This window comes from Triturus cristatus, chromosome 1_1 (assembly GCF_964204655.1).
Source record: "Triturus cristatus chromosome 1_1, aTriCri1.1, whole genome shotgun sequence".
In the NCBI taxonomy this organism is placed as follows: Eukaryota; Metazoa; Chordata; class Amphibia; order Caudata; family Salamandridae; genus Triturus; species Triturus cristatus.
Window position 1 is genome coordinate 1,152,874,364 of NC_140579.1, and position 16,493 is coordinate 1,152,890,856.

General features: G+C 41.6%; 1 protein-coding gene across 2 annotated transcripts in view; it reads right to left on the reverse strand.

The window, feature by feature from the left end:
- The window catches only part of LOC146871768 (guanine nucleotide-binding protein G(i) subunit alpha-3-like), a 636,405-nt gene that overhangs the window by 602,669 nt on the left and 17,243 nt on the right, over window positions 1-16,493 (reverse strand). The gene's annotated exons all lie outside the window — the stretch shown is intronic.

Below are 16,493 nucleotides of genomic sequence, written 5' to 3' on the forward strand. Positions count from 1 at the left end.
TCTCCTCCTTTCTCTCTCTCACACGTTCTCTCTTTCTGTCTCTTCCTCTCTCTCACACTGTTTCTCCCTCTCTCTTTTCCTTATATCTTACTCTTACTCTTTCTCTCTCTCACTTTCTCTCTTTCTCTGTCTTCCTCTCACTCTCTCGGTCTTCCTCTCTCACTGTTTCTCTCTCTCGCTCTCTATTCCTCTCACTCTCTCTCTTCCTCTCTCTCACACGGTTTCTCTCTTCCTTGTATCTCACTCTCTCTCTCACTTTCTCTCACTCACTCTTTCTTTGTCTTCCTCTCTCACTTTCTTTGTTTCTCTCTCTCCCTCACTTTTTCTCTTCTTTGCTGGACGCATGACGCACCATCTGATCTTTCTTTTTGTCTTGCAGGCTGTGATTCACAAATGGTCCAGCGATGACACGACATGCTGTACATAGTTTTATTAGATTTTTTTTAATCCATTTTTTTATATGTAAATTCCTACATGACTAAGATTCTTATTTGTCCAACCTAACGTGACGGTCACATTTGTTTGTGGGGTGTAGGGGTGAGGGGGGATGGCGGACAAGGAGCTCCTGCTGGGGGATGTCGGAGCAGTATTGGGTGTCGACCTGCATGATAGTTGCCTCCATTGCATCTGTTCTCAGAGACTTACGAGCAGGCGGACTGGCTCGTAGATGAAGAGCTGCGAGCCAACTGGCAGACTCAGAGGGAGAACCGCGGCCCGTCAGTTCGCAGACAGAGAGCTGCCGGCCAGCTCGCAGAGAAACACCTCAGGGCCGACTAGTATAGGGAAAGGTGCGGGCCGTCTGCTTCCAAAGGGATAGCTGAGGAACAGTGATGTGGGAAGAGGAAGCGTGAACAGGGTATCTCGCAGAGAGAGACCTGCGGTATATTTCCAGACTTGGCTTCACAGATACAACTGCGGGCCCGAGAACTCGCACCCGAAGAGCTGTGAGCCGACAAGTGGTTCACAGAGGGAGACTTGCGGGCCCAAGAATGTTGTTGGAGGTATGCTTTTGATGGGGGAAAAGGGTGCGTTACCTGCTGATGTAGGGAGACGCAGCATGAAAGGCATCTCGCACTGAGCTCCGGTATATTAAATTGCCCCCAGGACCTTTCATTTATATTTTCACTCGATGCGAGGCAGAAGATGGCTGCTAACACTTCCTGGTTTGAAGTGTTAGCAGCCAATCAGAGGCAAGCTTGTGCTCGCGAGTTAGGCACCGTCCATATATAGATATCTTTTTTTCCTTTAATATCTCAAAAACTACTGAACAGATTTACACCATTTCAACAAAAGCTCGCTTTCTGGACCAAGACCTTTCTCCCTACCAAATTGGGGGTAATTCCGTTCAGCAGTTTCACCTGTAGCCTTGTCTTAAGTTTCCTATGGAAAATACATTGAGAAAACACTTTTTCAGACCCCCCTTTTTTCTCAGCCCCCCCCTTGACCAATCACCCTGTAATATGTTTTTGCAGCTGGATGGCTCCGGTCATGGGTGCAAATATCTTGCAATGAACTTGCTTTCAATCAGCAACCAACTTTGTACATCCTCAATACACCCCTAAACTTTCAAGATAGAAGCAGATCAAAAAAGAGAAACTTTCTGGAAAATTTTGTAAAGATTCGTCAAACGACGCCAAAGTTATAAGCACATGGAGGGCTCTAGGAGGGGGGCCGCACAACCCCCCTCCCAACATGAGTGAAGCCCCTGGTCCGCAGGGACCCCAGTGGGCCCCCGCAGCCCCAGCGAGCCCCCGCTATTATTTTTTAAGAAATTCCTCTGGACCTAGCCCACCCCGGGGTCTCATTAAAATAAAACGTGGGAACCCCACGCGAATTGCGCCGATATGTTTTTTTTAAAAAATGCTTTCTTTGGCCCCGAGGGTCCTTCTGGGACCCCCTGAGCGGGACAAAGGTATAAAACAAGAGAGGGGGGCAGGGTAGAAACACCCTGACCCCCTCTCTTGTTTTATACCTTTGTTTCTCTGTTTTCTGGTGACTCGCTTCTACTGAGCCACAAGATGGCTGCCAACACTTCCTGGTTTGGAGTGTTGACAGCCAATCACAGTGAAGCTCGTGCACGGGACTTAGGCTCCGCCCAGATATCGAAACTTTTATTTTTCTAATTTCTCAGCAACTACTGAACGGATTTACACCATTTAAAAACAAGCATTGGCATAGCCAATAGGTCTCGCTTTTGGGACCTTATAAGTATTTAGTTATGCAGCACAACATCCTTGGTGCAACAACATCAACTGTTGCATGGCTAAACACTTATAAGGTCCCAAAGGCGAGACCTATTGGCTATACCAATGCTTGTTATGCAAAGGCATGATGTTTAAAGCATGCTGTACCTGACTAAATCACAATTGTAACCGTGTTTTTGTGACACTGTCCGGGACCTTTTTTGTTGTGTTTGACAATGGTTCAGTCCCCGTCCTAACACTCAAGTTAGCCCGCTCATTCTTGTAAGCCTTTGTTGCTCCTGTAAAAGCAACTGTGAATGTTTATAAAAGCTGAAGTTTGAGTCTCAGACTCCAGCGGAAAAATACGATTACACATGGTGTCCAGGACAGAAAAATTTAGGAGCTGAATCGAAGCCATCTTTTTACAGTTGCCTTTCATGAAGCTCAAGGACACAGTAATGTGACTGCAACAACCAGTGGTGACCGCGGGTACCAGCAAGACCTTGGGAGTGAAAGTAAAACTTTTAAGGCTGCTCACATTTGGAGTTTACAGAAGAAAAGGTAAATACAGAAATATGCGCCCAAGACCATGCGGTGTCTGCAGCGCTTTCAAGCAACATATCATAGCATAGGAAGTGGGGAGCAGTAAGCAGCTAGGACGGTGCGGCAAGCAACATCATGTATTCTTATGGAGTGCTATAAAATGCAAATACTGGAAAAGAACTACAGAAAGTGTCTAGCCAGTTACAGTTTGGGGGAGCTGTGGGGAAATGAACACATGGGGTATCCTCTAGTGTTGGGATCTGAGAATCAAACTGCAGTTTTTCAAAACACTTAGTGTGCCCCGTAAAAGCAACTGTATTACACATGGTGTCAGGGTCACAATAATATAGGAGTCTAGCTGAATAGTTTCCATATTTTACAGTTGCCTTTACATAAGCTCAAGGAGCAACACAAACGTGCCCAAGGTAACAAGGGGCAGCCGTGGTTGCCAGCAGGATTTTGGAGTAAAAGTACATTTGTTGAGGCTGCTCACATTATGATTAACGATAGCACAAGGAAACATGGGAATATGTCTGCAGCACTTTCAAACAACAGCATGTGGGAGGCTGAGGATGGGAGGGACATAGTGGCAAGCAACTACAGGTTATGCATCTTAATCTCAAAGGTAGCCTTACACTTAGGAAGCCTCGATGCTCACATAAACTTGCCAACGACAATGAGAGAGGGCTGAGCGTGCAAAACCTTCCTTATGGGCTGCAGTAAAATTGGTGGCCATATCAGCAGGGAAGACTTAAGTGGCATAAACAAAGTTAGATACTCACTTTGAGCTGGGCACAACATGGCACCTCAGTAGTTAGCCTGAAATAGGAAGCTGGGAAACCAATGCTGCACAGACAATGCTGAGAGATTCTCCACAAAACACAGCAAAGTCTGGGGCTAGATCCATTCAGCAGTGGTCTTGGCGAGATATTCCACTGTCCCCACACCCCCACGGAGCATGCATGAGGACGGCAGACTGTAAACACTAACAGACAACATGCACTCACTTTGTTAAACGCGCAATGTGAGACAAGTCTTAAAGCGCCGCGAGACGCGCTCTGTGGTGGTGCACGCGCTTGCGAGAAGCAGGCCGAAGTGGATGCCTGCTTGTGCCCCAGGGGGACTCCTGAGTGCGAGTGGTGCACGCGCACTTGCGAGATCGCGGGCTGTAAGGGTGCCTGTCTCTTCTGACAGAGTTTCGAAAGCTGAAGGAAAGGGAACCAACTGTGAGCCAGACACTGTTCTCAAAAACTCTTCAGCGCCAGGAAGCCTGGGTTAAAGAGCAAATACGATAGACTCGGGAGCACTGCCCTTTAAAGCCCAGCTCCTCTGCATACAGAGCCCCTACAGTGCCAAAGCTACAGCTACACTCTCTTTGTAAATATGCCAAAAATATCCTAAAATAAACAGTTTAAAAAAAAAAAAAAAAATAAGTAAAAAGTAACATTTCGACGTGACATGGAAATGTAGAAAGATCACTTGTAAAATAAACACATACTAATGCACACTTCAGGAATAAATAAATTAGTTTACCCATCCAACTTAATTTAGTTCCACCCTGTTGAAGAGAGTCAATCTAGTGAGTGTGTTATGGATGTGACTGAAAGCAGATGGTCTGGGATCAAAGTTCACACAGAACATAAAGGGGCGGGGTAGGAACAGGATTACTATTGATTCTGATGTTGAAGACTACCATTGCGCCCCTTCTTCGTTTGATCAATGAAAGGTAAGAAGGGATGGGGGCTCGAGTCCGGCACTTTCACTCTGGGTGCTATGCGCGTTTCCCCGACACAAAAAAAGAAACCCATCCTCTGTTTATTGCCACAGCTGTTTCAGTCAATGGAGGGGGCAGGAACAAAGGCAACATGAACAAAGGCAACATGAACAATGGGCAGCGTTTGGAGCAGAGCTCCTAAGACAGCAGGAAGCAAAGCAAATGAGCCGCGGCAAAAGAAAACAAGCTGGCATGCTGCTGCTTTAATAATTTAGATTTTCAATAAAGAAATGGTTTGGCGAGCCTCGCTATAAGTAAAACAAGACAAGCCCGGTGGAGCGTGGCGCACGCGCGCGCTTGGTGGGGGAGCGCATTCCAGGCGGGGGAGCTGACCCTTTGAAGTGCGATGCCAAATGGATTGCATGGCGGCACGATGCGCGTGATTGTGCGCGTGCTCGCCATGCAATCCGCTTTTCGGAGCACTTTTAGGAGCCCCTTACAATAGTCTCGCTTTGCGATCGCTTACGCGATAGCAAGGCGAGACCTAAAAAGGTCGCTTTCTGATCCAAGCACTACCTTTTTGCCAAATTTGGGGTAATTCCATTCAGTAGTTTCGGCTCTAGCCTTGCACAAAGTTTCCTATGGGAAATTGATTTTTTGACTCTTATTCTTTGAATTTCTCAAAAAACTACTGAACGGATTTACACCATTTAAAAAAAAGGTTGCTTTCTGAACCAAGCTCAATTTTTCTGCCAAATTTGGGGTAATTCCGTTCAGCAGTTCAGACTGTAGCTCGTCGCAAAATTTTTTATGGAAATTAACATGGGGAAAACGCGTTTTGGGACCCCCCTTATTTCTCAGCCCCCGCTTGACGAATCACCCCCAAACTTTCAGGATAGCAGCTGACCTGGATAGACTTTTTGGGGGGATAATTTTGCAGAGAGTCGTCAAACGACGCCAAAGTTATTAGCAAATCAATAAATGCTTTTCCTATGGAAACTAGGTTGCGTTATAGTTAGGAATTGGCATTTAAAAAACCTTAGAAATTCACTGAAAAAACCATAGGTTTCAGGGGTGTTATAGTTAGCTGGATATTTCCCTCGTACAAAACCCTAGAAATTCCCCTGTTATAGTTAGTTCAGCTAACTATAACTCGCACCCCCGCAATGCACTGCTGATGACGTCACATATTACATCACTCATGACATGGTCAGTGACATCACTGATGACATATCAAATGACATCACTGATGACATATCAAATGACATCACTGATGACATCACTGATGACATCACTGATGACATCACTGATGACATCACTGATGACATCACTGATGACGTCATCCATGTGATAAATTAGTGCAACTTCTCACACCCTGATAGAGGTCTTCAAACTTTTGGAGGTTGAGCCCCCCCCCAGCTAAATTGTTTTAAATGTCGGGCCCCCCCACCACCTGACAAATTTCTGGAATCTGGTACACTAAATAATCGACCGCCACCCGCATATCCCATGCCATATCCGGCAGATAATGTTCAACACAATAAGAGTGTTTAGTAAACTGCAGGTTTGTGAGTGGGTGTGGTTAAATGGCACAGGCTTATTACACATCTCAAAACACAGTTTTCCAAGATAAAATCTGCACAAATTGTTTTTACTAGGATATTTTGTTTTACACATGACGTAGATTGAAAATAACATCACCAACATTAATGTGACAAGTGTGCCTGTTTTTCGCCACAGAGACGGTCAGTCTGTGGATGGATTTTTGCTACTGGCGTCCTCAGGTTGTGCTCCAGATCAAGAAATTCTAAGTGTTTACATTCAATATTCAGAGATAGTGATGTGTGTTTTCACTGTTGTAACACAGCAGCAGCCCACTAATTTTACAGCGAATAATATCTGTGACATCTTTCAATTTCTCATATGTGAGGACCCGTTTTGATCTAAAATAAACTTTATAGTTGTTGCATCAAACAAACTCACTTCTCTGCACATAGTAATAGACTCTCTCAAATCAATCACATTAAAAAGAAATGAAAATGATGGTATTTACAAGAATTATTTCAGGCCATCAGGGCAAAAACAGAGCTGTTTCTATCAAGGGCCCCCTGAAATGTTGGATTGCAGTGCATGTAAATGTGTACTTTTGTAATTTAGGATGAAAACCTTGAAGGGGCACGACATGCCAATACGTGTGTACAGGGGCGCAACTAGACCTGAACTTCGGGGGGGAGCTAACACTCTCAGCCAGGGCTGGCCCTAGCACTGGTCGCACACAGTGCACAGTCTTTTTTGGTGCCCCTTCCCCATTTCCTCTTTCTCCATGAATTCCCTCACTACTACTAACCAACAATGCACCTCATCTCTCAATTGCCCCTTTCTGACAAACATTTCATTTTTTTTTTATAGCGCTACCCATAGTTTACTCACACTCAGTTCTTTGATCTGCATGGTACACATTCTTTGTAGCAGGCACATTAACCCTCTGCGCTGTGTGGGGGTGCAGGAGTGCGCATGTGAGTGCACGGTGAGAGATGTGAGTAGGGTAAGAGGAGTGACTGCAGGGTGAGTGAGGTGACCATATGAATTTGGGTGCAGATGTAAGTGCAGAGTCGGACGAATAAATGTATGGTTAGTGAGGGGCTTATTTGAGTGAGATTGCAGATTGAGCAGTGAGGGGTGACAGGTGAGTGAAGTATCACATAAGTGCAGGGTGAGTAGTGTGCTCGTGTCACTGCAGGGTGAAGTACATGGTGACCAGCGCAAGTGCATTGTGAGTGCAGGTGAAGGAAATAAATAATGTGCTGATCTTGCAACAAACTTCCAGTCTTGTGATTAGGGTTGCCAGCTCATTAGATCGATGTCCCTGACTGTACAAAAATAAACAGTCACCTAAAGAAATATTTTCAGCACTTATCTGTGCATACTTCCAACAGCAAATATAAATAGAAAGCATTTTCAATTGTGATCTAGGGCTGCCTGAATGATCCATGACTGATAATTAAAGGGAACAAAGACAGAAAAGTCACATTACAAATTAATACATACTATCTTGTTTACACCGCTATCATTGTCAAGATGAGGCCTTTGCAGGCTCTTTAAACAACAAATTGCTGGTATTTTTCTTTTGGCAACGCTACTTTATATTCCTTTTCATGAAAAGCATTCTCACACTACAGCAGTAAATGTAAAATACAAATGTAAGGAATAGGTAGAGTGGGAGCCCAGGGAGTACTGGAACCAGACAAAAAAAACTTTGCCTCGGTAACCAGTTCGCAAAGGTATGTAAATATGCAAATGGTCTTTAAAGACCTGCAAAAAACTGGGGTGTGCCGGAGAGAAGGTTCCAGACACTGCCCAGCCGAGGTCACAGCAGTTCGAGCTGTAGCAGCCCAGAGACACGACGGGGGGAGGGCTGAAGCCCTTTTAGCCCTATGGACTTTGCGCGCCTGATGGTGTCCTACTGCTCCAAGAGACAGCACAGCTCGAAGGGCGGGGGCACGGATACAGAAGCGCAGACAACATCACACATATAGGACATCACCTGCGAATGTGCAATGCATTGTGGGAATGGCATGTAAACCATGTTTAGGGCACATTTTACAACAAGATTCTATGGGTGTTGCTGCTCCCCTGTCCTATATTGAAGGAAGATGTGCAGTAACTGAAAGCAAGACATAAACCATCTGTGTCACTTTTACTCTTCTCCCCTTTTCTCCCAGTATTTCTCAGGTGCAGGCCTTGGATGCTGGTAATTACACCTGCATTGCCTCCAGCCAGGCGGGCGTAGCCTAGAGGACATTCATCCTTCTGGTCCAGAGTAGGTGCCGGTCGCACTTTATTGGATGACATACTTAAGTATGAAAGTCGTACGAGTAGAATAAATAGAAAGGTTATAGAAACCTCAGCCAGAAGCAGTGGAAAGGATGGGGTTCTCTGTGATTGTCTAATTATTCCTGTAGAGCAGGCAACCGATTTAACGTTCTGATAAATTTTGAAATCCCTGGGTTTGGTGTAGCACAGTTGACGCCTCGGCTGATGTAATCTACCTATTTAAGTATTGTATTTCAGTGATGGTACCTTGTCACCGTTTGGCACTTTGAAGCACTTCAAGACAATGCGAGAATCAAAAATGTGCAAACTGAGATGGAACTAGGTTAATGTAGACATTCATAGCAGGCAAACCGTGCATGGGGTGTTGAAAGTGGAAGCAGAGGACATGCATTACAGTATAATCAGTGGAACTCCAGGGTGTGGTTTATTAAAAGTGACCTGCTGAAATTGAAGTCGTTAAAATCTGAGGTCCAAGCTCTCTTAGCGCAGAACTCAGAATTCTAAATTTGGCACAAACACGGTTTTCGTTACCACAGCCCTGGAATGAGGCTATAAACAGGGGCATTGATACCATAGGAGATGCCTGTATAATTGTAAGACTTTGACTCCTTTCTGGGAAAGGAGTCAAACCTTTCCAGGCTAACCGTTCCAGGACAGGGTTAATTCCTAGAGCTGAAATGTTTGTTGCTTTCGGTTTCATAGCAGACGAGACTCCTTGAATCCCACTGCAGCTGAAGCATTTCAGCTCTAGAAATTAACACCGTGCTAGGACCATTAGCTCTTGATAATACAAAAACCACGTCATGCCCCATCGATTTCACTTCCCTCCCCTCTAATGCCTTACTGCCAAACTGATTGGTTGCTGCTCCGTTGCTGCTCCGTAGTTCTCTAATCGACTTAAGACCTGGGACCGTGGAAAACAAAGGAAATAGTTTAGGGTGGAGAGCGCGCCCCCCCTGAGATGGTGTCACGCCCCCCAGGGGGGCGCGCCCCACAGATTGACGAACTATGCCCTAATATAACCTTTGATACACCGACTCAAAATTTCAGACGGCCATTTTGAAAACCATAGATACTCCAATACGAATAACTACATACCCACTCATTAACTCTTAGGTCTACATACACCTCCACTCACTCACCTGTACAGTCACTCATTCTTACAGTCACTCCGTACAAGACTATCATATGCATTTATACACCTACATAGACACTCACACCACCAATCATCCATAGAGGTACTCTCACACCTAGTAAGTCATGCAAATAATTAATCACACTCCCATTTACTCAACTACGCAGTTATACACACTCAAGTTCACTTACTCATAAAAATAGTACCACATTCTTACGCTCTTATAAAATCATTGATACAAGCACACATTTATCCATACAGCCACTCTCACAATCACACACTCACATATACCCACTTATATACTCTTACACGCATATATACTGCCTTTCACATATGTACTTAGTCACACATGTACCACTGAGATATACATTCAATCCCTAACACACCCATACATACACTCACTCAACCATACAGTTCATCACAGATGCACTCTTAAAACCATGCACCCATAGAATCACCCACTCACACATCTATGCATAGTCACACACACCCTACCCACACAAACACTCAGGCACCCATACAGATACTCAGACAACCAATCAATAACCCATATAGACACTCGTATAGCTATTCACAAAACCATGCAGCCACTTATACACCTACACACAGACACATACAGACATTCACACAGTTTAGTCACTAGTCTGCAGTAAGATACATTTAATGACTCACTTATAGAGTCAGTTACGCACCTAGAAAATCATCCATTCACACACTTGTACACCCACTCATTCTTCCACAGGCCTTTCACTATAAATATATAAAACATATTTCAACTTTACAGAAACACAGTCACTGGATGACGTCATCAGTGATGTCATTTGAGATGTCATCAGTGATGTCACTGACCATGTCATGTGTGATGCAATATGTGACGTCATCAGCAGTGCATTGCGGGGGCTCGAGTTATAGACATATATAACAGGGGAATTTCTAGGGTTTTGTACGAGGGAAATGTCCAGCTAACTATAACACCCCTGAAACCTATGTTTTTTTCAGTGAATTTCTAAGGTTTTTTTAAATGCCAATTCCTAACTATAACGCCCCTGAAACCTTTGGTTTTTTCAGTGAATTTCAAAGGTTTTTTAAATGCCAATTCCTAACTATAACATGCATGAAACCTATGTTTTTTTCAGTGAATTTCAAAGGTTTTTTAAATGCTAATTCCTATCTATAACTTCTCTCTGAAGATATCATGTTTAATGATTTTGATTGGATTTCTATATTTTTCAAATTCAGTGTGTCAATTTCATTAATTAGCTTTTTTTTAAAATACTTTATCACCATTTTTTAAACTTATTTTTTCAATTAATACTTTTAAAAATTTAAAAATATTATTTGAACTTAATGGGTTTTTCAAACATTTTTTTATATTTTTCAAAATATTTTTTTAACTATATGTGCAAAACTTTATTTTATATATTTTTTCAATGTTTTTGAATCCGCGCACCCTATGCGCAACGTTCCCGATCCCTACGCGGTGGCATCCGTGCATGGTACAAGTTGGGTACGTGTTTAGTTTGCGATCGCAATGCGTCCGGTACGCGACTCACAGCCTATACGCGACACGTTCGATGTACGTAACGTGACGTTTACGTGCTTCTGTAATGCGTCATCTACGTCTATGACGCGGTAGGTGCGCGGATCCCGCGAAATATTTAACATTTAAAAAAACATATATATATATATTTCATTTGAATATTAATTGAAGACAAACTCTAAACTAGTCTTAAAACTAATATATTTTTACATCTAATCCTATATTTCTTTTTAATTCAATTTCGCGGATGCGCGCTGGGTGCGTGCTGCGTAAGCGCACGGTGCGCGGATCCCATGTGACCTGCAAAAAAAGAGATTTGATTGGTTCATTACACTTCCTCTTCTAACTATTGAAAGACCCCACCCATTTCAATCATTCTTCTTTGACCTTCTTTAGAGCACCATCTCTTTGGAGAGAAGAAGATTTTTTAGACTAAGTTTACACTTGGCTCTAACTTTTTTCAACCAAAAATGGCTTCAGGGCAGCAGGCATCACCTGCATCACCTCATACTTCTGAGGATGATTTTTTGCACCACTCAATAAAATATTTTCTTCAGTGGTGTGTACATTTTTTACTTTTCCCGAGGGGCAGAATAAGACCAATGCCACCTTGGTCACGTGCAAGATTTGCAAAAGAGTCCCATCGAGAGGGGATCCTAACAAGAAATACTCTTGCGGCACGGCAAGTATGATGAAGCACATGAGGACCCTTCATCCAAACAATCTTACACGAGAAGAGTGCCGACGGATGAGAAACACTCCTGCTCCTGCACCATCCACCTCATCGCAGCCGAGCACATCAAGAGTGCATCCATCAGCCCAAACCTTGGACATCCGTCCTCAATTTCAATTTTTAAAAGTGCTCTGCACTAAGTGCAATGCGACTTTGTGCTATGGTGAGCAGTCGATCGATCTGATCTGCCGCCGCCAAGAAAGTCACATTTGCTATTTTTTTTTTTTTTATTGTTCCCTGAAGTTCATTGTATGGTTTCTCCTGTTTTTTTTTCAGAAAAACAAAAAAAAAAAAATCACAAAATTGTTAGAAAAACCAAAAAAATATATAAAAGAAAGAAGAAAAAAAAAGTTCTTTTAAGAACTAAATTTCCTGGTTTAAAAAAAGAGCTAAATTTCTTTGTTAGTGTGTGAAAGTTTAGATGAATGTATGTGTAGTACGTTATTGACTGAATGAATGCATTAGTAGCGTATGGTGAATGTATAAGAGCAGGACTATGAGGAAGTGCTGCAGCATTACACAGTAACCTCTTTAACTACAGTGTGCTGTAGTACTTCCGAAGCACAGGGCTGCAACATATGTACATAAATATGTTGCAAATCTATGCTTCTCTCTGCATGGCTGCTTAAACTGCAGCCATGTGGTGACACAGGCACCCTTGCACCATAGTGCAAGGATATCTGTGTCATGTGCTGTTTGTTTTTCTGCAGGAAGACACACCTTCCTGCACAAAAACAATGAGAAAATGCATTTTTCTCCTTCAATGTATGCTGAACATTTCAGCATGCATTGAAGATATAAAAATGTGGAGAAATGAAAACAATTCTCCTTGTTGTGCTTTCCTAAACCAATTTTAGAACGGTGCAGCATTCACACACATATCGAGATTTATGATTTCTGATAAATCTAGACATGTGTCTTATTCTATGAGTATTAAGTGCTATCATGCACAACAACACTTATAGAACACCCTTTAAACACAAAGTGGTGTGCATGATGAGGTTACATTTACATGGAGTATAAAAAGTGCACAGAGTGCCTTTTCCTCTCTTTGTAAATATAAAAGAGTATCTTGCACAATAACTATGTTACAAAAAGTGACATATTTCCGTTTTTAAATTTCCTTGCGAATGATAGAAGGTAAGCACAGAGTTTTGTCTGCAAAGATGTTCAAAGAAGAATGATTGAAATGATTGCGGTCCTTCAACAGCTAAAAAGGTGAAATATTATGAACCCCTCAAATCTCTTTTTTTGCAGGTCACATGATATCTGATTATGGTCAGATTTCAAAACTACATAAACAGAGTGTTTTTAGAAACGTGTTTCAACTTTGTAGCTTCTTGCAGGCCTCTTCATTCTGCATATTGAGACTTAGTTAAACTTACCTTCACAGTAATAGGAATAAAAAATGGTATACATTTTTTTCTGTTTTTCATTCAAATATAAGTTCATATAAATTGCTTATTTTAAAATTTGGATCTGTGAAAGAAAAGGAAAAAAAAATTATAACATGTAATAATACATTTTATACAACACAGCATAATTTCCACAAAGTAATTTTTTTGCCTTTTTTGCTGTTCTCAGAATATATTAAATGTCACTAAAAATAGTGATTTCAATCGTATTCATCACTTAACAGCAGGCAAAAAAAACACAATCTCAAAGATAGTTAAAAAAAAACCAACATGCCATTCTCAAAATACAAATCACAGAAATATAAAATGCACACAGCTAACAATTTTTTTTAACTTTAACTTACAAAAACTGTAAATGATGTGGCTATAAAATATTCACCAAATCTAAAGTTGCATTTTTGGAGGATGCACCACGCCCACAACGTTTTCCTTCAGTGATGTGGAAATTTTCTACTTTTCGCGAGGGGCAAACAAAGACCAATACGACCTTTCTCATGCACAAGATTTTCAAAAGAGTTCTGTTACGAGGGGATCCTAACAAAAAAATACTCGTGCGGCACAGCATGTATGATGAAACACCTAAGGACCCTTCGTCCAAACAATCTTGCACGAGAAGAGTGCAAACAGATGAGAAACACTCCTGTTCTGTATCTGTAAAGAAGAATCAAAAATAAATGTATATTATTAACTTTCAAAATTATACTATTCCATTACTGTACAAACACATTTTATATAAATAGTGACTAAGAAACTATGTCCCTGAACCACAAGTGTGACGATGGTTAAAACACTACATGCATAGTGCATACTACTTTGAAGCAGTTCATGCCCTAAAGCGTACCTCACTAAAACTCTACATGCTAACTGCCTAAATGATTACAGTACTATAAGGAGACACACTGGGTGAGTGACAGGGTGTTTGCTAGAAGAGTATGAATACTAACTAGGGAATTGAAGGTGTGAAACACAACTGTGTAGGTGATTAGAGGACTGCATCCATACTGCATAGGCATTTAAAGCAGTCCATGTGCTAAGGCCTGGCTCACTGCATCACTACTTGGGTACTAACTGAATGATTAGAGTACAGCAAGGAGAGTGCCTAGGTGAATTTATAAGTGCAAGGCTTTTCGCACAGGGAATGGATTAGTACTTGGTACTGAATGGGTCACTAGAGGAGTGCAAAGGCAGTGACAAGATGTTTGCTGGACTGTTGGATACTGACTAGGAAATTGAAAGTGTGAAAGACAAGTGTCTAGGTGGTTAGAAGACTGCATGCATAGTGCATAGGAGTTTGAAGCAGTCCATGTGCTAAGGCCTGGCTCAGTGCATGAATACTTAGGCAGTGACTGAATGATTAGAGTACTGGAAAGATAGTATCTTGGTGAATTTATAAGTGTTTGGGTTTTGGCACAGTGAATGGATTAGTACATGGTGTTGAATGGCTCACTAGAGGACTGCAAAGGGAGTGACAGGGTGTTTCCTGGAAGTATATGGATACTGACTAGGGAATTGAAGGTGTAAAAGACAAGTGTATAGTATGTTAGAACACTACTTGCATACTCCATAGACATTTGAAGCAATCTATTTGGTACTTAGAAACTGACTAAATAACCAGACTACTTCTAGGACAGTGCTTAGGTAAAACTTTTAAATTTTCAGTTCTGCCACAGTGAACAGAATAGTACATGGTACTGCACCTTAGTGTCAAACCCTGACTCATTTTATCAATGCATAGGCAAAGACTAGCTTCTAATGCTACTAAAACTTGACAACATGACAGGTTTTAAAAGAGTTATCTGCTAAAAAATACACTAGGTTACCAAATGTTTCTCTCACAGTGGTTCCCAAATGCACACAGACTCACAGTGTGATTCTAGACAACAACCACTATACCTAGGAGTTTACCAAAAATCATTTACTACTGTGGAAGTGGGAAGGGAACTGCACACAATCTTCATATTTCAGGACTGCACTTTTGTGTCAAAGCCTGACTCATTTCATCAAAGCATAAGCAAAGACTGGCTTCTAATGCTACTAAAACTTGACAACATGAGCGGTTTTAAAACAGTTATCTGTCAGCAAATACACGATGTTACCAAATGCTTCGCTCACAATCCTTACCCAAATGCACACAGACTCACAGTGTGATTTTAGACAATAAACACTATCCTAGGAGTTTACCAAAACTCATTCACTAGTCTAGAAGAGTTAATGGAACTGAACACAATCTACATATTTAAGTACAGCACATCAGTGTCAAAGCATGACTCATTTAATCAAGCATAAGCAAAGACTGTAATGCTACTAATACTTGACAACATGACATGTTTTAAAACAGTTATCTGTCAGCAAATACACGATGTTACCAAACGCTTCTCTCACAGTGGTTCCCAAATGCACACAGACTCACAGTGTGATTCTAGACAAGCACCACTATCCCTAGGAGTTTACCAAAACTCATTCACTACAGTGCAAGTGGTAAGGGAACTGCACACAATCTACATATTTCAGGACTGCACTTTTCTGTCAAAGCCTGACTCATTTACTCAAATTATAATCCATAACTGTCTTCTAATGCTACTAAAACTTCACAACATGACAGGTTAAAACATTTATGTGTCAGCAAATACACGATGTTACCAAATGCTTCTCTCACAGTGGTTCCCAAATGCACACAGACTCACTGTGTGATTCTAGACAAACACTATCCCTTGCACTATACCAAAATACATTTCTTCATCTAGAAGTACTATTAGATTTTAGTATAGAAACATAACATAACTCATTTCACAAATTCATAAACAATGACTGGTTTCTAATTCTACCAAAATATAAAAACAGCATAGCTATCTGTCTGCAAACACATGAAAAACACAAATGCTTATCACAGAATGGTTTCCACATGCACACACACTGTCAATAAGATTGTAGAGAAAAAAAGTACTCCCTACACTTTAGCAGGAGAAATACATTAAAATCAAAATAGTCTACATACATCCCCTCACAATTAAATAACTCATCTTTCAAGTTCTTTTGTAGATTAAGAAGTATATCAGTCACTCACCATATTTTCTTTTACAGAATCTCTGCACTGTGCACCTCTCAGCAATAACAAAGAATGGAAAAGTTTCCCTTTCATTTTCCACACATATACATTTAAACATCAATTCACAATCCTTCACACAAACTCAAAAGCAAACACACATTTCTATTGGTTAATCATTTCAACCCTTTCCAACTGAAAGACATTTCAACCCTTCCCCCAATCTGCCTTCTGCCTGTTACCATAGAAACAGGTCATAGAACACTGCACTAAGCACACAGGTCAGAAAATCAGCACACAACATTCCTACACAAGAGAGGAAGTGTGCTTCACTTTTCAACATATCAGCTAAT